Here is a 23,727-nt window from a genome sequence, read left to right on the forward strand (position 1 = left end):
TATAGGAGTCTAAGTGGTCCCAATACAATCAAAGCCTACATAACAATAATATTGTAGGGCACAACAATAACAATAGTGGGCTTCTATGTGGCACAATAGTAACAATATGGGCACTACATGGGTGCATCAATATAAATAAGGGGTATAACTACAATAGTAATGGGGTAATCACTAGTATTATAGGGACCCAACATGCCCCTCTCCTTCAAAAAAGTGTTGTCCTCAACGCTTGAGTAGTTCAGGATACTTCTGCATAAAATTCTCGTCCTCCCATGTGGAATCTTCAGCGGATAAGTTCTTCCACTTGATAAGGTACTCTGAAATTGATCGATTTCGTAGCTGTCGAGTTCTTGTTTCTATAACTGCTTCCGGTTCCAATATAATTTTTCCTTCTTCGTCAAGTTCTGGCAATATTGTTTGAACCGGGAGCTTGTCGCCTATAACCTTCTTTAAGCATGAAACATGGAAAACTGGGTGCAATCGAGAAGCTGCAGGAAGCTCCAATTTGTATGCCATAGTACCAATCTTTTGCAACACCTTGTACGGACCATAATACTTTGGTGATAATTTATTATCCTTCTTAGCTTGCTTGAGGGACATTTGCTTATATGGTTGTAGCCGTAGGAATACCCAATCACCTACATCAAAACTTCTTTCACTGCGATGTTGATCTGCCTGTTGTTTCATTCTATTCTGTGCCAACACAAGGTTATCCTTTAAGAGTTGGAGGACTTGTTGTTGATGTTCGATGTGATGTTCCACTGCCTGAACCTTAGAATTTTCTCTTAAATATGATGTGATGGATGGTGGTTGATACCCATAAAGTGCCATAAATGGGGTCATTTTTGTTGCTGTATGAAAGGAAGTGTTATACCACCATTCAGCCAGAGGCAACCATTTGACCCATTGTGTCTGTTTATCAGATACAAAGCAACGAAGATATCCTTCCAAACATTTGTTTACTATCTCAGTTTGCCCATCAGATTGAGGATGATAAGATGAGCTATGAGCTAACTGAGTACCAAGACAAGAAAATAATTATGTCCAAAAATTTCCAGTGAAAATGGGATCTCTGTCACTTACAATAATCTTTGGGTTTCCATGTAGCTTTTGAATTGTTTCCATAAATGCAGTAGAAACTGTACTGGCTTTAAATGGATGTGATAATGCACAAAAGTGTGCATACTTGGTAAGTCTGTCAACTACCACCATGATGACACTCTTTCCCTCAGACTTGGGTAAACCTGTGATAAAATCCATTGATACCTCCTCCCAACGTTGGCTTGGAATGGGTAAAGGTTGTAATAGACCCGGTGTCTTAATTGTTTCAACTTTATTTTGCTGGCAAACCAAACATTCTGCCACAAACTTTTGAATATCTGATTTAAGGCCATCCCAAAAAAATTCCTTCTTAACCCTGTGGTAAGTTTTTAAAAATCCTGAGTGCCCTCCTAAGGGAGAAGTGTGCAATTCCATAAGAATCTTTTGTTTTAGCTGGGAATTCTTACAGAGGTATAAGCGATCTTTGTACCATAACGAATCATTTTTCCAGCTAAATGTATCAGACGTACTGGAATCTTGTTGTAGCTTTCGAATAAGTGCCCACACTTCTTCGTCATTCTTCCATTCCTCCCTTGCTTCATTTATCCAATCTGGTTGGATGATAGAAATAGCGCACAACAATGCTTCCACATCCTCATCCTTTCTTGAGAGTGCATCTGCCACCACATTTTGCTTCCCCTTTTTGTAGATGATTTCAAAGTCATAACCCAACATCTTTGTGACCCACTTTTGTTGCTCTTCAGAGGATAATCTTTGTTCTAAAAAGTATTTAAGGCTATCATGATCTGTTTTTACCTTGAAGTGTCTTCCCATTAGGTAGGGTCGCCATTTCTTAAGTGCATGGAGTATTGCCAACATTTCCTTCTCATAAATAGCTTTTCTTAGAAACTTTCCCTTGATTGGACGACTTTCAAAGGCAATGGGTCTTTCATCTTGCATTAGAACAGCACCAATTCCATTTCCTGAAGCATCACATTCCACAATAAAGGTTTTTGTGAAGTCCGGTGTAGCTAAGACTGGTGCTTGGCACATTGCCTCTTTAAGATGTTCAAAGGCCTTTGTTGCTTCCGGAGTCCATGAAAATGCATCTTTCTTCAATAATGTCGTTAGAGGTGCTGCTATTCTCCCATAATTCTTAACAAACTTGCGATAATACCCTGTCAACCCAAGAAATCCGCGCAAATGCTTTATGGATGTGGGGATTTTCCATTCCTTAATGGCTTTAATTTTGCTAGGGTCTACCTTAACTCCTTCATGAGATACAATATGACCCAAATATTCCACCTCCTGGACTCCAAAGAAACATTTGGATCTTTTGGCATATAATTGTTTCTCTTCCAATAGTTGTAGCACCCTGTCAACATGTTCAACATGATCCTTCCAAGACTTGCTGTAGATAAGTATATCATCAAAAAATACTAACAAAAATTTTCTAAGGAATGGTTTGAAAATTGAATTCATCAAACCTTGAAATGTTGAAGGTGCATTGGTAAGGCCAAAAGGCATGACCAAAAATTCATAATGACCCTCATGAGTTCTAAATGCCGTTTTCGGAATGTCTTCAATCTTCATTCTGATTTGATGATATCCTGAACGAAGATCCAACTTGGTGAAGTAAATTGATCCATGCAATTCATCCAGTAATTCATCAATGACAGGAATGGGGAACTTATCTTTAATAGTGAGCTTGTTGAGCTCCCTATAATCCGGACACATGCGCCATGATCCATCCTTCTTGTGCACCAATACTACTGGAGCAGAGAAAGAACTTTGACTCGGTTGAATTATACCAGCCTCTAGCATTTCTGCAACCATACGTTCAATTTCACTTTTTTGGACATAGGGATATCTGTACGGCCTGATGTTTGGAGGAACACTTCCTGGAATCAGATGAATAGCATGATCATGATCACGCATAGGTGGGAGACCTTTGGGAGTCTCAAATACCTTGGAATGATTGTCCAGGACTTTTTGGAGATCTGGAGAAATAGATGATTCTAATGTGGAAACATCTAGCGAACATAATTGTGCAATTACACCCCTTTGCTCCTTTTTTAGAAGCTTTGTCATACCATTAGAGCTGATTATCTTTCCTGGTTTCCCTGCAATACCCCTTAATTCAACTTCCTTTCCTTCCACAGAAAATTTCATGAAAAGTTCTTGAAAATTAAAAGCTATTGTACCCAAGGATTGTAGCCATTGGACTCCTAGTACAATGGCTACAATCCTTTCTTGCTCCTTTTCTTCTTCCTCTTCACAATCTATGTAGAATAATTTCTTCTCAGCACACTTATGACCTTTTGTGTATTTGCTATCACAATTGTAACAAAGCCCTTTTGCTCTTTTTTCTTCCAATTGTTGCGGTGTCAACCTTGTAGGTTGTGGAAGACTATGGGCAACAACACTTCCATCTTTATAGTTGTGAATGGTATGCTTCCTAGTTGCCATAACTTTGCTTTCCATTTTTCTTGCTAACCTGAATGCCTTCTCTAATGAATCAGGTTCCCAAAGGCGCACATCATGTTGGATATTATCCTTTAAAGACCCTATGAACACATCAATCCTATGCTCCTCTGGAATATCTTTTATCCTTATGTTCAAATTTTGGAACTCCTCAATGTGCTCCATTATTGAACCCTTTTGTTTGAGATTCATCAATTGGCTAAAAAAAGTGTTGCTTTTTGTATCCTCATAATGTGCTATCAATTCTTCCGTAAAAATTTCCCAAGTGATAAATTGTTTACGAGAACAAAGCCATTGATACCATACAAACTGATTTGGTTCCAAATATAAAGTTGCCATACGTACCTTTTGTGTGTTTTGCACATTATTGAGATCGAAGAATTGCTCCATCTGTAATATCCATGTGGCGGGATCCTTGCCATCAAACTTCCTCACATCGATTTTTGGAACATGGTGAGTCTTCGATCCAACATTAGAGTCTATGGAATCATGATTAACATTTCTTTTATTCTCATCATGAGTTTCCTTTACTACCTTTTCACCCTTAGTGACCCTTTCTTGTAGCAACTTCTTCAATTCATCCATCTTATCATCCATGCCATCAAATTTAGCGTCAATCTTAGCTTCCATGCCATCCATCTTAGCTTCCATGCCATCCATCTTAGCTTCCATGCCCTTTATCTTAGATTCCACGCCATTTACCTTAGATTCCACGCCACTTATCTTAGCTTCTGTTAGCTTTTGTGAGCGTGACATTTGTTGCACTTATTCTTGTAATTTTGATATATCATGTAGCATTTCTTCCTCTTCTTCATGAGTCATGCTAGAGCTTTCAGGTTCCTTACTAGGTGTTTTCATTTTCTTTCCTCGGGGCATCAGTTACCGATAATAATGCTTTACTATGCCCTTTGAATTCCGTTAAACCAAGCTTACACAAAAATTTAAAAAAAAACTACACACCTTTTTTCACTTTATAGAGGCCTGATATTGAATCTGATGTATCTCTGTGATTTAGGATCATCCAGTTCTGAAATTGCTATCTGTAGTAGCCTTCTGCGTCCTCTTTCCAATGCCACAAGTCTGATCCAAATTGGATTCTCCAAGGAAGAGTTATGTGAAATCTCCCACAGTGACTTGCTTTTAGACTGGTTCAGTAGAGCGAACTTGTACGACGTGCCACGAGTCACTGTTTCAACCTTTGAATCTGAAACTCACCCACAAGAAACTACCATCCGTTTGATTTATGTACCTTTTTACGAAATTTCAATCCGATCCTCAGAGAGAGAGTTATGACGAATTTCCCCAGGTCACCTGTTTTGAATGTAATTCAGGAGTCTGCAAAAATACCAACTTCCTCAGATCATATCTCCGAAAATATCGTGAGAAAAGTTCTGAAATTCGGACCCAAGGTTCAGCGCCAATTCTTCTCAAATGGGTTTTTTTTTGCGACTTCTGAAACGTCACAGAAAAAAAGTTATAGCGAAAATGCCACGATGACCTGTTTGGAGCAGCGAAACCCTAGAATCCAAAGCTCTGATACCAAATGTTATGAAACCAGCTCACAAAAAGATAGAAAAGAGAGATCCACGCCTTAGAATTCAGCCTCTTCGAGGGGGCAACCTCCTTTACATTACATAAATGAACAATTCTTGGATGATACAAATGAAAATACCTCCTTTCTATATATAGGAGTCTAAGTGGTCCCAATACAATCAAAGCCTACATAACAATAATATTGTAGGGCACAACAATAACAATAGTGGGCTTCTATGTGGCACAATAGTAACAATATGGGCACTACATGGGTACATCAATATAAATAAGGGGTATAACTACAATAGTAATGGGGTAATCACTAGTATTATAGGGACCCAACATCATTGGAGAAATCCATCCCTCTTCCTCAGGCCAGCATAAGTGGATCTTAACAGCCACCGACTATTTCACTAAATGGATTGAGGCCATCCCATGTAGGCAAGCCAATGACACCACCATTATCCAATTCCTCGAGTGCAATATCCTTTCTATATTTGGCTGCCCTGAGAAGATCATCACTGACAATGTCGCTGCTTTCAAATCCAAAAAGATGATCAATTTTTGCCATAAATTCCATATCACTTTAGGCCATTCCACAGCCTATTACCCTCAAGGTAATGGCTTAGCCGAGTCATCCAACAAAAGCCTGATCAGTATTATCAAGAAGACCTTAGAAGAAAACAAGAAGAACTGGCATAAAAAGCTCACCAATGCCCTATGGGCAGACAGACTTTCAACAAAGAGATCCATTGGAATGAGCCCTTATGAGCTAGTATATGGCATGGAAGCCAGATTTCCGTCTTCTTTAGGCATTCCTGTTATCAAGCTACTGCAGGAGGTTCAAGCTGAACCAAATGATATTCAATGAAGGATCAATCAGACCATTCATCTTCAACAAACCAGAGAGCAGGTGTATGACAGAGCTCAAATGTTACAAGAAAGGCTAAAGAAGGCATTTGACCAGAGGGCTAAAGCTGAGGATTTCTTTATTAGCGACAAGGTTCTAAAGTAGGACTCACGAAGAGAACACAAGGGAAAGCATGCAAAGTTTGACTTTCTGTGGAAAGGCCCATTTGTCATCAGCGCTATTCAAGGCAACAATACATATTTTCTCAAAACTCTAGATGCCTGCGCAGCTGAAGAGGGCCCTGTGAATGGCCGCATGCTGAAGCATTACCTTGATCCAGTGATCTAAGGGATACAGGGTTCTGACGTATATATTTGTATATTAATCTGTGTACATATAAGCATTTCTTTTATGTTTTTATAAGCAATCCGATTGCTTGGAACCAAGCATCGAAGTTATGGAGGCAGAGCAGCGCAAGCCCCCCATTTCAAAGCTCTCTCTTTGCATTGATTTTGGGAAAAGAGCGCAGTCCCGAAGAAAAGACCCAAAGGAACGTGACATTCGAAGCCTCTGTTCTTTTGAAGTGAAGTTCGAAGAGAAGCACATCAATTTTTGCCCCCAGCTATGAACTTACTTCAAAGGGTGCACAAGGCAGGTTTTGATATACTTTAAATGCTCTCAATGGTAAAAGGGGCAGCGCTGTTATTTATAACAGCGGGTTCAAATAAAAATGTTGCATTCATGCTTCCAGCTCTTCAGTTAGTAGTATCAAAACAGAGGAACGTTTGCTTTTAGTGTTACATCTACAGCCTGTTCAAAGACATGATTAAGAGGAGTTGCTCCAGTTGGCTCCCTTTTTGTGTTTACTTCAAAAATGCAGTTCTCAAACAAAAGTGGATGCAATATCAAGCACGCAAAAGAAAGCAGACGATGCTTTATTTTTCACAGTGTTTCAGTTAAGGAGGAGTGTTGCATTCAGAAGTTAAGGTTCTAGTCATTCAGTAGTTAGCACAGAAGAAATTTTCAATTAACAGCAACTACAGAGGATCAAGGCATTCTGACCTGCTGTTCTTGGCTTGTCACAAGGAAAAGCCATCCCCAAGTGGAGCCACTGTTAGCCTCCTGCTGCGGCAGGCTAATCATCTTTCATGATCGACATTTTTACATGCCAAATATGTCATACTTTGCTTGCTGCAATGCTCCATATTTGCTACAGATGACCAAAGAAGTATCCGTGAAAGTGAGCTAATCTAAATGCCACTGCTTTGTTCCAGTCTTGATGAGTAATCCATTTTGATCAATTTTCAAGTATGGGAAGGTCAAACAGCTTAATCTTGGCTTCCTTGGGTTTCAATTTCATGTTGTAGAATATAGAGAATGAACATCTGTCCAAACAGCTTAATCTTGGCAGATTTGTAGTTAGGTAGAGAAACAAGGGTGCTCAACAGCTTAATCTGAGCCCTTGGCTGAAATAAGTGTAGAAGTAGATAGGAGCACAAGCAACAAGAAAGAATGAAAAGCTGGGTATGCTAGTTCAAGTGCACCCAAACCAAAAGAAGAGAAAATGCTAGGTGAGTAGGTCGGGTAGGTAGCTTTGTGGTTGCAGAATCATGGCTTGTGATCCATTTCATATTGTCAAGTGTTATATCTATCATATCACAAGTTGAAGGCAGTTGTTCAGCTGAAGGACTTCAAGAAATGCATGTCTAACTTCCCCTTCTTCCTCTTTCCCCAAATCACTCATTAACTTCCCCTAAAAGAGGTCAAGATCTGCTTGATACCTCTTAATTTCATCATTCTCCATATCATCTGCCTTGGTGAAGATCTGCTTCACTAAAGGAATGTTCACACTTCTTCTATCAGTCATTTTCCCCCATTGATAGCCTAAGACATCATTCTTAGCGCTTTTTCTCATCATTATCATATTAACTACTAACTTTATTATGTAACTCCCTATCTATTTCCCCTTCCCCTACTAAAACTATGTATATAACTCCCCTATATATTTATCCCTCCCCCTGGTTGAAAATAACCATATACATCCTTGGAAATTGCTAAGTTTATCTGAAACTCAGCAAGAATCCTCACTTCTTCCCTCAAACCATCTTCTCATGCATTTTGGACCCTTTCCGATGAATAGAACCCTTCATCACCCCCGTAACTATCTTCCAAATGCATAAGGACTCATTCCTTTGCATAATTCTCCTTCACATGTTTAAAAAATCACCCCTTTTACCTTGGTTTTCCTTTAGAAGGTGTTATCACTGTAAAACTTCCTTAAAAAATTTGGACAACTTACATGGTTTCTCAATTCTTTTATTAGTCATGGTCAAGTCATGGTGAAGTCATTTTTATGTTTTAGAGTCTAAGTCATAGGGTTAGAGTCTCATGTCCATCTTCAAATAAAGTTTGATAGCCTCATTCCATGTCCTAGAAGCCTCACCATGTGTTTAGAAGACATATCTCACATAATTTCGGAGAAATTTTGAAACTAGCTACGAATCCACATTTTCGTAGCGCAGACAGTGTAAAAATCCTGTTTTGCGCTACGAAATCAGTGTTTTCATAGCGCTACGAAACCCCTGTAGCAGCCTGTTTCAGCAGAAAAAACTGTTTTACTAGTTAACTTCCAGAAGCTTTTCTGAGCAGTTGAAAACTCATCGCTGAAAATTGAAAGAGGTTTTTATTCCTAAGATACTAAAGTACAAAAACCTCTTCCACTTTCTTCAAATCCATTATGATTTGGGAGAAATGAAGGACCAAAGTTGCACTATGAAACTGTTGTAGGTGCAGTTTTTCATCTCCTGTTTTACACCTGTTTTTCAAAGACTCATTCTGGGCGGTAGAAACGAGGTTTCAAAAAACCAAGAGAGGTTTTTGTTAAGAACGGATTGTTTCACAAAAACCTCCTTCAGTTTTTCCAAATACAGTTTTTACGAGAAGTTATGACCTCTGTCCCAAGACCTATTTTTCAGCCAGAACAGAGCAAGGGACAGTTTCCTGTTTGACACGTGTTTTTTAAGGACAGATTCTGAACAGCTGGAGGAATGTTTTAAAAAAAAAAAGAGAGGTTTTTGTTCTAGACAACATGGGCTACAAAAACCTCCTTCAGTTTCGTAAAATGTGTCATGGATGAAGAGATAAAGGCTCTGTCCCACGTGCCAGTTTTCAAGTATCTAATCCTAAAAACAGGGAAACATGTTCCCTAATTTCTAGGGTTTGTCTAGGGTTTGTCATCAGCAGTTGGGTGACCACGTGGGAGGATTCATCAAATTCGACTTCATGGAGTGTTAGGTGTCAAAGAATGTTTTAAATGTTTAGATAAGTTTGTTGTAATCATAATAAGGAGTTACACTCCTAGTTGTATTAGGTCTCTAGGACTGCTAGTTAGGTGTCAAATGCATTTAAAGTCTTGTTTTATGGTTAGAATAGGTGTCACTGATGGTAAATTCGAATTCCCCTCATGATGGAGGAAGGAATCCAAGCATGTAAAGAGCTTTATATATAGAAGAACATCTGATGTACAAAGGGTTGGAGATTTTATAAAAACAGAGTACTGTTTTGGCTTATGTAGAAAGACAGAGTTCAGTAATATAATAAAACTGCTTTTCTTCTCAGGATTCATAAAGTGTTTCTATGTTCAAGATGTATGGTTTTGCTTTATCCCTGATCTATTTTACAGTTGCATAAATGTGTAATCACTCAGAATTCACTTATGCTGCTCTGATTTCCTGTACACATTCATGAACTGTGGTTTTATAAGAGTTGTGTTTTGAACATTTAAATGCCACATGCCCTGACTTCTATGCAAAGGCTGTATCATTATTTGCTGAATTTTTATTGACTCCATAGGCCCAATGGAAACTTATGTAATGTTTGTCCAACCTTCATATTTTTCACTGTTATTTCACAAGAGTTAGCCCTCTTATTTTTTAATCAAAATCAATAACCCTTTTTGAGAGAGCCCTCTCAGGCTAAGGAGGCTAAGCCTTAGTCAAAAGATTGGTTTGAAATAGTTACACTGAGATAGTCTGATCAGCAGCCTATCAGGGTCCTATTTTGGTGATAACATTTTGGTGCGTCTACCGGGAGTCTGAAGATTATTCATTCCCGAAATCAATGGCTGAACTTCTGAAGGTAGCAGGAGCTCAGACATCTTTTTGAGGCTGCAAAACTACCTTGGCGACTCCACACATCAAATAAGAAATTGGAAGGTGACTCCACTGCTAGAAGATCAGTAGCTTGATGAAGTTTCAAGATTAGTTCCACTGGAAGAATGAATGCCAGGTATGCTCCTATGAATCGGTCTCATATCCCTGGTTTTCCAAATCCTATGCCAAAGGTTGATTGGTTAGATGATCTTCCAATATTCAAAGATGAAAAGAAGGACAATGCTGCTCTTCATTTGGTTAGGTTTCATATGCATGTACGCAGTCTTAAGGTTCATTTCCCTGAAGATTGTCTCATGAAAATGTTTATGACCACTTTAGAAGGAAAAGCATGGTCTTGGTATAAAAATTTGGAAAATGGTTCAATATATTCGCTTGCTAGTTTTCATGATGAATTCTATGAGATGTATAAAGAATGTTATCCTTCCTTATTGCTGCTCAAAGATTGTTGTAGACATTCTTTAAGTCTTATTCAGTACTTGGAGGATTGTTATGATGATGATGAATTTATGGATGAAGAAATTTTAGAGGCTCTTCAAAACAATGCATTTCAGCACCAAGAAGAAAGTATAACATCTCATGAAACGCAGCATGAAGATCAGCAGGGGTTTATTTGTGAAAACCATGTTTCATCCTTTGATATGAATGAAAAGATGCAGCAGATTTGTCAGTCTTTTGATCATAAAGAATATGAAATTGATTGCAAACACCAAGAAGAAATACTGGAAGAAATTTCTTATAATCCTCAGGCAGAAGAAAAGGTTGTTCAATTTTGTAATTCCTTGCAGCAGCTTACTTCAAAGAATGATAACAATAGTGAGGAAAATTACGTTGTTTATGAGAATCATGCAGAAAGGCAGTTGGATAGCACATCAAAGGAATTTTGTGTGGTTGAGAATCAGTTGTCTAAAGATGTAGAGTGTTCTTATGATCATCAAAATAACCATGTCTTCTTTGACCCTATAAGTGAATACATGGCAAAGCTTTGCACACCAGTATTTCATTTTCATTTGCATTATGAAGATCAGGTACATTATAAGTTGATTTGGTCATCTCACTATCATGGTTATTTTGAGGTTGAATGCAGTCAAGAGCCTCCCATATCAGAAAGGACAATTGATTGGCTTTATTGGAAATATCATGTTGCTTGAGCTACAAGTGGAGCTTGCAGCTAATAGGGTAGGTAGGAATGTGCAAATAAGCTCAGGGTAGGTTGACTGAGCATCTATTTCAGTAGGTACAGTTTGAATTCTTCTTACAAAAAATCATTCAAGGCTTGAGGAGCAAATTGGGCAGAAGTTCAAAGTTTTCTTCTAGAGGATGGATAGCGGCACTGGAGCTACAGGTTCTTAATGTACCACAAGGGCACACTATCCCTAGTGGAGCCACTGTTATCACTGTAAAACTTCCTTAAAAAATTTGGACAACTTACATGGTTTCTCAATTCTTGTATCAGTCATGGTCAAGTCATGGTGAAGTCATTTTTATGTTTTAGAGTCTAAGTCATAGGGTTAGAGTCTCATGTCCATCTTCAAATAAAGTTTGATAGCCTCATTCCATGTCCTAGAAGCCTCACCATGTGTTTAGAAGACATATCTCACATAATTTCGGAGAAATTTTGAAACTAGCTACGAATCCACGTTTTCGTAGCGCAGACAGTGTAAAAATCCTGTTTTGCGCTACGAAATCAGTGTTTTCATAGCGCTACAAAACCCCTGTAGCAGCCTGTTTCAGCAGAAAAAACTGTTTTACTAGTTAACTTCCAGAAGCTTTTCTGAGCAGTTGAAAACTCATCTCTGAAAATTGAAAGAGGTTTTTATTCCTAAGATACTAAAGTACAAAAACCTCTTCCACTTTCTTCAAATCCATTATTATTTGGGAGAAATGAAGGACCAAAGTTGCGCTATGAAACTGCTGTAGGTGCAGTTTTTCATCTCCTGTTTTACACCTGTTTTTCAAAGACTCATTCTGGGCGGTAGAAAAGATGTTTCAAAAAACCAAGAGATATTTTTGTTAAGCACGGATTGGTTCACAAAAACCTCCTTCCGTTTTTCCAAATACATTTTTTACGAGAAGTTATGACCTCTGTCCCAAGACCTATTTTTCAGCCAGAACAGAGCAAGGGACAGTTTCCTGTTTGACACGTGTTTTTCAAGGACATATTCTGAACAGCTGGAGGAATGTTTTAAAAAAAAGAGAGAGGTTTTTGTTCTAGAAAACATGGGCTAAAAAAACCTCCTTCAGTTTCGTAAAATGTGTCATGGATGAAGAGATAAAGGCTTTGTCCCACGTGCCAGTTTTCAAGTATCTAATCCTAAAAACAGGGAAACATGTTCCCTAATTTCTAGGGTTTGTCTAGGGTTTGTCATCAGCAGTTGGGTGACCACGTGGGAGGATTCATCAAATTCAACTTCATGGAGTGTTAGGTGTCAAAGAATGTTTTAAAAGTTTAGATAAGTTTGTTGTAATCATAATAAGGAGTTACACTCCTAGTTGTATTAGGTCTCTAGGACTGCTAGTTAGGTGTCAAATGCATTTAAAGTCTTGTTTTATGGTTAGAATAGGTGTCACTGATGGTAAATTCGAATTCCCCTCATGATGGAGGAAGGAATCCAAGCATGTAAAGAGCTCTATATATAGAAGAACATCTGATGTACAAAGGGTTGGAGATTTTATAAAAACAGAGTACTGTTTTGGCTTATGTAGAAAGACAGAGTTCAGTAATATAATAAAACTGCTTTTCTTCTCAGGATTCATAAAGTGTTTCTATGTTCAAGATGTATGGTTTTGCTTTATCCCTGATCTATTTTACAGTTGCATAAATGTGTAATCACTCAGAATTCACTTATGCTGCTCTGATTTCCTGTACACATTCATGAACTGTGGTTTTATAAGAGTTGTGTTTTGAACATTTAAATGCCACATGCCCTGACTTCTATGTAAAGGCTGTATCATTATTTGCTGAAGTTTTATTGACTCCATAGGCCCAATGGAAACTTATGTAATGTTTGTCCAACCTTCATATTTGTCACTGTTATTTCACAAGAGTTAGCCCTCTTATTTTTTAATCAAAATCAATAACCCTTTTTGAGAGAGCCCTCTCAGGCTAAGGAGGCTAAGCCTTAGTCAAAAGATTGGTTTGAAATAGTTACACTGAGATAGTCTGATCAGCAGCCTATCAGGGTCCTATTTTGGTGATAACAGAAGGCATGAAACCCCTTTTGCCCACTAAACCCCTATCAAAACCACATCACTTTCATCCTAAGTGCCTTTGGACTCCTTCCAAGGCATAAGAATACCCAAACCATATAAAAACCTTCAAAAAATTGAAAAATCCTCCTTTTCGGACCATCGGACCCCTTCCAATGCCCTAGAGATCCATTCAAAGCACTTTCATCACCCCTCCGAATTCATTTAGCTTTGCATTTTAATAAAATGCATGCTCCGATGAGAAAAGGCTCTATTTGTTCCCCCTCCGATGCGATTTCGCTATCGGGAGGGGAAAGTGGCATGTAGCAAACATATTTGGCATTTCTCCGAAGGCAGGTGCCCTCCCTCCGACGCGATATTGCTGTCGGAGGTCAGGCGATAAAATGTGTTAACTCTATGGTGCATTGCCGAAAGCCTAGGCTAGACCCGATTTCAAATAATAAAGGGCTTGCAAAGGCATTTCAAGTCCGATGGGTTTCGGCGTTTCTATGTGGCAGCCCCATGACCCCGCCGATAGCAAAATGCCGACGTAATCTCTGCCGTCCATCGCCTTCACCAAATCAATGGCCCATGTTTGATCGGAGGTCACCCCTTGTGTTTGGCTCCGACCAGCAGAGCCGAAATATTATAAGGGCGAGTTTATAAGGTTTTCGGGTCCGTAAGGGCCCCGTGCACAGCGAAAAGGGTGGCTCCGATATTCCGGAGCCGATAATTTATAAAGGGCAGTTTTGAAAGGGATTTCGGGTCCGTTGGACCCGTTTCAAATGCAAATCCGCCGATATGATGGGTTCCGATGGTTCGGACCCGATCTCCATAAAAAATGGGCCTATAGCATTTCGGGTCCGCAGCTATTTCGGCGATCGCACATATGTTTCCCCCCAGTCCCTCCGACTGCGAACATGCGACTTAGCGCCAGCCGTCGAATCGGACCCCCAAATCAATGGCCCTGATTTAATCGCTGCACTCCCCATGTATCGCTCTGAGTGGTGGAGCCGAAATAATGAAAAACGTGACACAATAAGCATTTCGGGTCCGCAAACCAAATTTTTTTGAGTCCACCGATATGACATCGCCGATGGGCCGGACCCGAAATCCCTCAAGAAGGAGCCTATAGCATTTCGGGTCCGCAGCATTTCGGAGGCACTATGTTTTGGGACCAATGGTCCACCCCGATGCGATATTGCGATGAGATCTGGGCCATTGGATCGGCCCGCGCCGAATCCAACGGCCAAGATTTAATGATTGCTACAGTGTCCACTTAAGCACCAAATTTTCGCAATTTCGCAGTGTTTTGAGAGCATTTTCATATTATGATAAAATGGCCATTGTTTAAGGTTTGTGTGCAGTGCTCCCGCCCGCCACAACCAATAAGGGAAATCATACATCCTTAAGCCATTTAGGATCGCTCCAAGCCCGGTTTTGCTCCAGGGGGGCAGTCTTGGCCTCGGCACAGTTTGCAACACTTTTTCCTCCTATTTGCACCATTTTTCAAAAAGTTTAAGGCTAGTTTTGATCGGCTAGAGCGCCGATAGCATTCCAAAGGCCATAGGAACCTTTGCATCAGTTAATTTTGCATTAAAAGGCAGAAAAGGGGCGATTTGACAGCGTAAAGTGTATCAGAGGAAAGAGAAGGCTCAAGTGCATGTCAAAGGGTATCGGGAAAGCGACAGACAGTATCAGTATTGCGGATTCAAAGTAGATGAAGGCAGAAAGGCCCCAGTAGTTATAGCAAAGCATCATTGAGCTGTAATGGCTCACCAACTCACAGATTTTGGCCATTTAAGGCAACAGGACCACTTGAAGGCAGATTAAAGGATTTCAACGCAGATTTATGACAAGTACAATGGTCCCAGTCGCATTTTGGAGCAGCGCTGCTTCCTTAATTACGCAGTTATCACACAGAGGACAGCTCGTGGCTCAAGGCACTCTTTCAGTCCATTTTTGAAGCTGCAGGACCATGTGCAACCCTAAAGAACCATTTTGATGAGGCTGCTCCCTCATGCGCAGCCGTTTTAAGTTATTTCATGCATTTATTTCTAGCATAGATTAGGATCAATGACATTGACTGCACAGATCTCTTTTGATCTGTTTTCAGAGATATTTTTCCCCCTTGACAGTTGTTCAAGGGAAGTCTGTAGCTATTTTTCTTTATATACCACCCTCTGCACAGTTTTAAGGGTTGGTTGGTTGTATGACTCCTCTAGAGACTCGCTCTGTATCTGATATGATTTCTTTAATCAAAGACTGCTTAAAGCTTGGAGGATGGACTGTTTGAAGTGTTTTTAATGGTTGAAGAGTGAATGATGGAATTCATGTGCTGCTATATGGATCAATAAGTGTTTCTCACCTCTGTTATTTCAATTTCATACATGCTCAAGTCACAGAACAAAAGATTGGTCTAGAATTTGCTTAGCTGCACTCTATTCTCAGTTTCTGTGGCTTCTTAATGTTTTCCTCTTGATTTAGGCATAAATATGAATTCCTTTATGGCTCATGTTTGATCTATTTCACATATGAATGACTGTTGTTTAAGAATTCTTAGTTACTCCTAGATAGAGCTCATTCATCTTCCCTCTGTTAAGCTGAGTGAGAGATTCTTTTTTGCCTCTCATTCCTTAACCCTCATTCTATCCTTTTAAACTTAAGTGTTGTTTCACGAGCAGCTACCTTGCTCCTCATTCCTCTTGTGACCAAGAAAACGCACCAGCATTCCTACTCCATGACTCCATGCCCAATGGTTTGAAACTTACCACACTATGCATTGCCTCTCTACTTGAAAACATCCTCCTTCCCACCAAACATAAACAAAACCCCTTGAACTCAATAACTAGCCTAATATCATCTTCAACAAAGCTAAATCATAAAGAGAGAGCCCTCTCTGACTATAGGTAGGCTAGGACCTGCAGTCCAAAGATTGGTTTGTGGTTACCTCGGCCGTATCCCTTTAAGGAGCTTTAGGGACAACCTGAGTGATAACAGGTGACACAGGGGTACACCATGTAAACCCATTTTTCTTCAAATAATTTAGCTTTCTCTCGCTCATAAATTCTATAGCACATAGGTATCATGTATTGATATACCTTCCTCAACATCTTGGTGTTATATATATTGTTAGGATTTTGTCAGAATTTACTTGGTTCTTTCCACCATGACTTGAGTATTTCCTTGGTAGACTTCTTGAAACTAGAATACCATATGGAATTTAGGTATTCTTGTGGTGTGGGTAGCTTGTAATACATATGAGTATTGTGAGCCTGATATGAAGCCAAGGGTATGCCTTTATAGCTTTGAACTATCATGTTCTCATGACTAATTTGTTGTAGAATCCACTCTATGGTATCAGCACAAGGAAAACATCGGCGTATGGGCATTGACTTTATAAAACATGGATGTCTTAATGTTGATGTAAACATATTTGTCTTCTTCATTCTCTAAAATCTCTTTTCTGATGAATTCCTTGAATATTGCAGCCTATGACATGGATATTGATTTATCAATGCAATATATATATATATATATATATATATATATATATATATATATATATATATCTATATATATATCTATATCTATATCTATATCTATATCTATATCTATAGATATATATATATATATATATATATATATATATATATATATATATATATATATATATATATCTATTATTTTTATTTTTATTTTTCTTTCCAACAAGGCGAGGTTACATCATGGTCATGTCCAATAATAACACCCTAATAGAGCAGGAAATTGAGCCAATGACTTCACACCTAGGAATGGCTTAACAGCAGTCACCATCTATCCAAGACCCCGTGGACACCAATTAAACAAGTTGTGTCCTTAAGAAATAGCACTTTGGACTTAGGATTGTTTACCACTCCTTCAATGATACTTTCTATTGTTTCCCTTACTAGCCCTTTTCTTGTTACTAGAGGCATACTTTTTGTGGATGAAGATACATTGATGCATGGAAAATATATCATTCCTACAAATTAAAACATATTCATTGCAGAGAGAAAAGATCAGTCCAAAAACTCTATTCTAGCTCCTATTCAGTTCATGTGTTTTAACTATCAAAACGTAGTGCATGATCTCATTTGATATATGTAATCTTTAGAGCTTTGGCGCAATCAAAATTATCAACACTAGAAGGATATGAGCTGAAGGACTAAGGTGTGTGAATACACTAACTAAAGACTTAGGAGAATGTATAAATCACGGTCGAGCTTCACAATCGTAAAGAGATTAGATTGTGTCACTATATTTCACGAGCACGACAAGTGATGGTAATAACTCATAGCTTAGTGCAATCAGACTTGGTAGAGGTAAGGGTCTCAAGGCTATGTTTCTATCATTCGTGTTAAAGTCTGAAATTGTTTCCTTTTTTACTACCCTTTTCCATATCCTTTCACCTTTTTGTCACCATTTTTGTAGCAGTCTCAGCATGCTCAAGGTAAAGTTCAACTTATAATATGGTATTTATCATCCATATTTAGAATCTATGTTACTTTATGAATTATAATGAAAACATTCTTACAATAACAAAATCTTAAACATTCTACAACCAATCTTGAATTCCGCAGCAATATCCATGGTTAGACAGGTTGCAGGGCTTCAAAAAAAGGATGAAGAGTGTCTGGAGATGACAAATGGTTATCACATGGATGACCACCTATCGACATGATGTGACAGGCTATGAAGATTGAGAAATCTAAGATTCAAACTCAAAGTCAAACTTTGGGAATGACGGTGCAGCGTTTAAAAAGGCAACAAGAGAATGGGACAACATCAAGCGATCATGTTAAAGACTTGTTCAATCGTTAGGATATGGTTCGAGAAGAATCTCTTCTGACTTTCTCTTTTAGTATCAAGTGATGAGGAGATAGAGTTTTAAATTGAATCCATTTCGTAGATCTCAAATTAGATCATTTCGTATCGGCATAGAACTCTTAAAATTTGTTTAATGAAATCTATATAAAGGTCGAAAGGAGAGATGCAAAAGAAAGTTCGCTTATTAAGCTTTATTGTGGTTCATTCTCAAGACTATGATATTTTGTTCTAGATTATTCTCAATGTGTGCATAAAATATATTTTGATTGTTAGCTGATCCAGGTGGATATTTGTGGCCACCCACCTATTCCACTTGGACCCCCAACACTATCTCTTTCAGTTTTTTGCTTTCCTTAATTGTAGCACAATTTATTATTTTTTGCAATCTTTCGGGTCATGAACCTCTGGAGTTGTTTTGAGGCCCTAAACGATGTTTTTAGGGAAAACGGAGAGACCGAAAATGTCCCAACTAGCTTGCTAGTTTTTTTTTTCGACCTCCTCTTCGATATCTTCGAAACAAGGTATTATGATAGCCAAACAGAGATCGTATGCCAAAGTTACGACCCCCGGAAGTTGATGTACCAATTTACCTAAATGGGGCCCACAATTTTGGCACTTCATCTCCTAGGGTTAGGCTTTTCGATGTTTAGTGTTTTCCATCGTTTCTCAATAATAAATAGGCCTTTGAGCCTCATTGTAACATAGTCTTGAGGCATGTAGCCACCACATCTCTTCTCAGAGATAAGCTACCATCACCCAAGCTAGTTTATTTCCATTTCGTTTGTAGCATATTTCAGTATTCTGATATTAATGAAATGAAGTGCCGTTTCTTCTGCAGTTCTGTATTTATGGTTATATGTGTAATTTGTTGCATTCATGTTTAAGTTCGGATCAAAGGTATCAGAGCGGTCCGCTCTTTCTCTGTTTTTCTTTGCATGTCCCCAACGAGGTCAGGGTATAAGGAGTTAGGGCTCAATGTGGTTGACCCTTTGCAAGACCAGCCTCACAAACCTTGACGACCTCCCATGGTGGAAGAAAAGAAAGATCAGGGGGCAGGAGATCCTTTCAAAATATTTCTCGAGGAAGCCCTCGAGCGATAGAGGAATGCAATGATGGATAATTTTGCCCAGATACTTCGATGGCTACCCACAAGCGATGCATCTTCATCCAGCAGCCACTCTGGAAGTGCCACTCCATTTAAGGTACAAGTTAACTTTGATATTCCTATATTTGAGGGCCAAATAGTTGCAGATACCGTATATAAATGGTTGAATATGTTGGAAGGATAATTTTCAGTTCATGACTTTTCCAATCGGGAAAGGATTACTTTTGCACTTCTCAAAGTCACCCCACAAGTCAACAATGGTGGTAAACCTACTATGAACAAAAGTCTGAGAGGGAATTCTCTCTGTTTTTAGTCGCGCCCACTTTGGATTCTTTTTTAGACACGATCGAGGAACAATATTACACTGTCGAAAGCTATGAAGATAAATACATAAAGTGGACCGCACTACGGCAGGGAAGGGACCAATATGTGTTGGAGTTCACAAATGTTTTCCATACCCTCCGCATGAAGTTGGGTATCATGGATTCTGAGCGGCATTTGGTACTCAAGTACCGCGGTTGTCTACACAAGTACATCTAGGACGAGATGGAGTTCTTAGACATCTCCTCGCTCAGAACGACATACCGATACGCTGTCAAGATTGAGCAGAAGTTTAAACATAAGAAGCGATACTTTGGATCTATGAATCTGAAGCAAGGAAAAGGCACCCCCAAACCATAGAGAAAAGGCCAAATACAAGGCAAGGTGATAAAGGACAACCTATCGAAGCTGCAAGAAAAGAATAATACCACGAAGACAAAGAAGGACATGGGAAAATGGTGTGAGTTCCATAAGAGATCCACTCACAAAACAAGTGAGTGTCAGGCCAAACAGTCACTAGTGACTGAGTTGAAGGCTTCTGAATCAGACGCATGTTCTGAATCTGAGTCAGAACCCGACAAGGTGAATGAAAAATTTAAGCAGATCATTGATGCGGAGTACAGTGCCACCGTGGCCACCACCAAGATCCAAAAGAATGATCCTAAAGAGCCAGAGGAGGGGGAACGCTACAGTTCATTTTCGATAGCGGGAGCCAAAAGAACCTCATTTCAGTATAGTTCATGAAGCATTTGGGCCTATCGACCACAGCACATCTGCAGTCGTACACCATTGGTTGGCTTCACCAAGGACAAGATCTTCGCATCAACCAGCAGTGTTGCCTTCCCTACAGCATCAAGCCCTTCACGAATGAGGTATTATGTGATGTTTCTCCTCTTTAAGTTTGTGATGTATTATTAGGAAATCCATACTTGTGGAAGCGTCATGTTGTATATGAGTCTAGACCTTGCTCTGTGATTATTACTTTGGTCAATAAGTTGTACAGGATACCGGAGGTATTCCCGCCTACTACCATCTCTTTGATCACTACAAAGAAATGCAGTAAGATCATTTCCCAGACTAGGAAATTTGTTTTCCTTATGATTCTCCCTGAGGGAAAGAAGAAGGTTGTGGCCACAACTTTCAAATAGGGCTCCTCCGCACAGTAGCAGCAAATAAAAAAGGTCGTGGAGGAGTATAAGGACATTTTTGCCTCACCTAAAGGGGTACCTCTTCACTGTCAGGTCAAGCACTAAATCAATCTAACCCAATGGACTGATCTATCAACACTCTATTATGGAGAACGATGAGATCAAGAGGTGGATTCAGGAGTTGTTGTAAACAGGGCACATTAGGCCAAGCTCATCACCCTGTGGGAACCCAATTATATTGGTACAGAAGAAGGACGAGACATGGAGACTTTTTATTGACTATCAGGCGCTGAACAAGATCATTGTCTAGAATAGGTACCCAATCCCACGGATTGATGACCTTCTAGTCTAGCTCAAGGCGGCCAAATATTTCAACAAGATTGACTTGAAGTTTGATTATCACCGGGTGCCTATTGAACCCTCTGATGTGTGGAAGACTGCCTTCAAATCCAAGGAGTGCCTTTTCGAATGGTTTGTCATGCCTTTCGGGTTGATGAATGCCCCCGCAACCTTCATGAGAATGATGGACGACATCTTGCAACCCTTCACTATTGCATTCATGGTGGTGTATTTAGATGACATCTTGATCTTCAACTAGAGTTGGGAAGAGCACCTCCGCCATATTCAACAGATCCTTCAAACCCTATGACAACACAAGTTGTGTGCCAATTTTGAGAAATGCACTTTTGGCATGACCTGGGTTCAATATGTGGGGTACGTCATTAATCAGCAGGGTGTGCATGTGGACCCAGCCAAGATACAAGTCATTCGAGATTGGCCAGCCCCAACCACTCTAACAGAGCTCCGCAGCTTTCTAGGCCTTGCCAATTTCTACCGCAGGTTCGTGTTGGGGTTCTCTCATATCACTTGGCCTTTAAGTCAAGTCACCAAAGGCGGAGCGAAAGAAAAGATTTTTTGGTATGAAACCCAACAGAAGGCGTTTTCTGAGTTGAATCGTCACCTCTACTCTGCACCAGTGCTCACATTAACAGGCCTGTAGCAACCATTTGAGATTGAGATAAACGCCTCCAACTATGCTATTGGTGCAGTTCTTACTCAGCAAGGGCATCCAGTGGCTTACCATAGTGAGACACTTTCAGACATAGTCCAAAAGTATCCCACTTACAACAAAGAAATGTATTCCATTATGTAGGCATGTCGTCAATGGAAGCATTACATTATGGGGAAGGAAACGGTCATCCACACAGACCATCAACCCCTGCAGTTCATATAGACACAAGGGAAGTTGCAGAATGATCACTATCAGAAATGGTCCACATACCTGCAACAATTCCATTTGAACAATAAGTACAATAAGGAAAACACTAATAATATTGTAGACTACCCCAGCCGACCACCAGTCATGGCATTGATCACTGTGCTCGACTCCTGTGGGCACAAGACTTCGAGGCAGCCGCATATTTACAAGAGCGATCCAGAATTCGGCAGCACATACCAGACACTCCTATAAGGTAAGAAAGTTCAAAATTTTCACCTTCAGGATGCACTGTTATGCCACATGGGACACATCTGTGTTCCTTCAAGCGAGCGTGCCAAGATGATTTGGGAGGCGCACTATAGTGGGGTCGCTGGACATTTCGGAGTAGAGAAAACAGTGGAAGTATTGTAGAAGTATTTTTGTTGGTCAAACCTTCATCAAGGTATTGGGAGGTACATTAAATCTTGCACTTCCTGTGCCACCGCCAAACCAACCATCAAGAAGCAAGGCTTATATACTCCTTTGCCTACTCCTAGTCGACCTTGGGAATCCATATCCTTGGATTACATGTCGAGACTTCCTTCTACTAAGCACGGCAATGACTGTGTTTTCGTGGTTGTCGACAGATTCTCTAAGATGGCCATTATGGTAGCGCGCAAGAAGAGTATCAAAGCAGAGGCCACAACTAAGTTCTTCTTTGAGCAAGTGTGGGTACACTTTTGGATCCCACAGTCCATTTTCTCTAATCAAGATAGCAAATTCCTAAGTGCATTTTGGTCAAGTCTCTAGTTGATGTTGGATACCAAACTCACTAAGTCCATAGCTTTCCATCCCCAAACTGATGGCCAAACAGAATTCGTCAATAGGATGATTGTACACATTCTACGCATGTACAACTCGAAGCATCCATGCACATGGGATGAAAGCCTCCCCTATGTCCAACACAGCTACAACAGAGATCTCCATAGCTCAACTGATCCGAACTTAAACAGGAATACAACAACTTAAAGATATAATCATAAATACGAAGATGTAGCAAAAAAAAACTTCATTCCACTAATAAAAAAATACTGAACTATTCTTCCAAACATAATGGAAATAAGATAGCTTGGGCGATGGTAGCTTATCTCTGAGAAGAGATGTGGTGGCTACATGCCTCTGAACTGTGTTAAAATTAGGTTCAAGGGCCTATTTATTATTGGAAAACATGAGAAAACCCTAAACAACCAAAACCTTAACCCCAATAGATGTAACACCAAGAGTTTGTGGGCCCCATTGGGGTTAGTTGGGCAACCAACTTCTCGGGGTCGTAACTTGGTCATATTATCTATGTTTGGCACGTACAATACCTTGTTGGAAAGGTCTCGCCGAGTGTTACAGGGAAAAGTGTCTATATAGAACTGCTCTATCCCACTGAGGTGTGACAGCTACCTTAGAAACAAATAGAGTAAAGCTACTTTCGTTTTTCCTTTATGAATTATAGATAGAGAGGAACAGAAAGACCAACCTCTGTCTTGCGCTAATCCCTTGATTTGATTCCTCTCTTCCTTGATAGTCTTTCACTACTTGTTCCCTTGCACGCCCAGCTTCACAAAGTACCTGTAAGATCACAGTAGCATAGCACTATACAAAGACATGGATCTATAATTATAAACAATCTAGGATCAGATGTAAATTGACCATACAAATGCAGCAAACGTCAATGACACAAGAGTATGGAGGAAAACTTGAATAGCTTTTATTGATAAACAAGAAAGAGCCAAGAGGAGTTACAACCAGTTGTTCTGACCCAGCGTCAACCTCTCAGCAAGGAATCCCCT

The sequence above is a fragment of the Pinus tabuliformis genome, chromosome 6 (assembly GCF_031772625.1).
Source record: "Pinus tabuliformis cultivar Carrire ecotype Pingquan chromosome 6, CPIR1, whole genome shotgun sequence".
NCBI lineage: Eukaryota > Viridiplantae > Streptophyta > Pinopsida > Pinales > Pinaceae > Pinus > Pinus tabuliformis.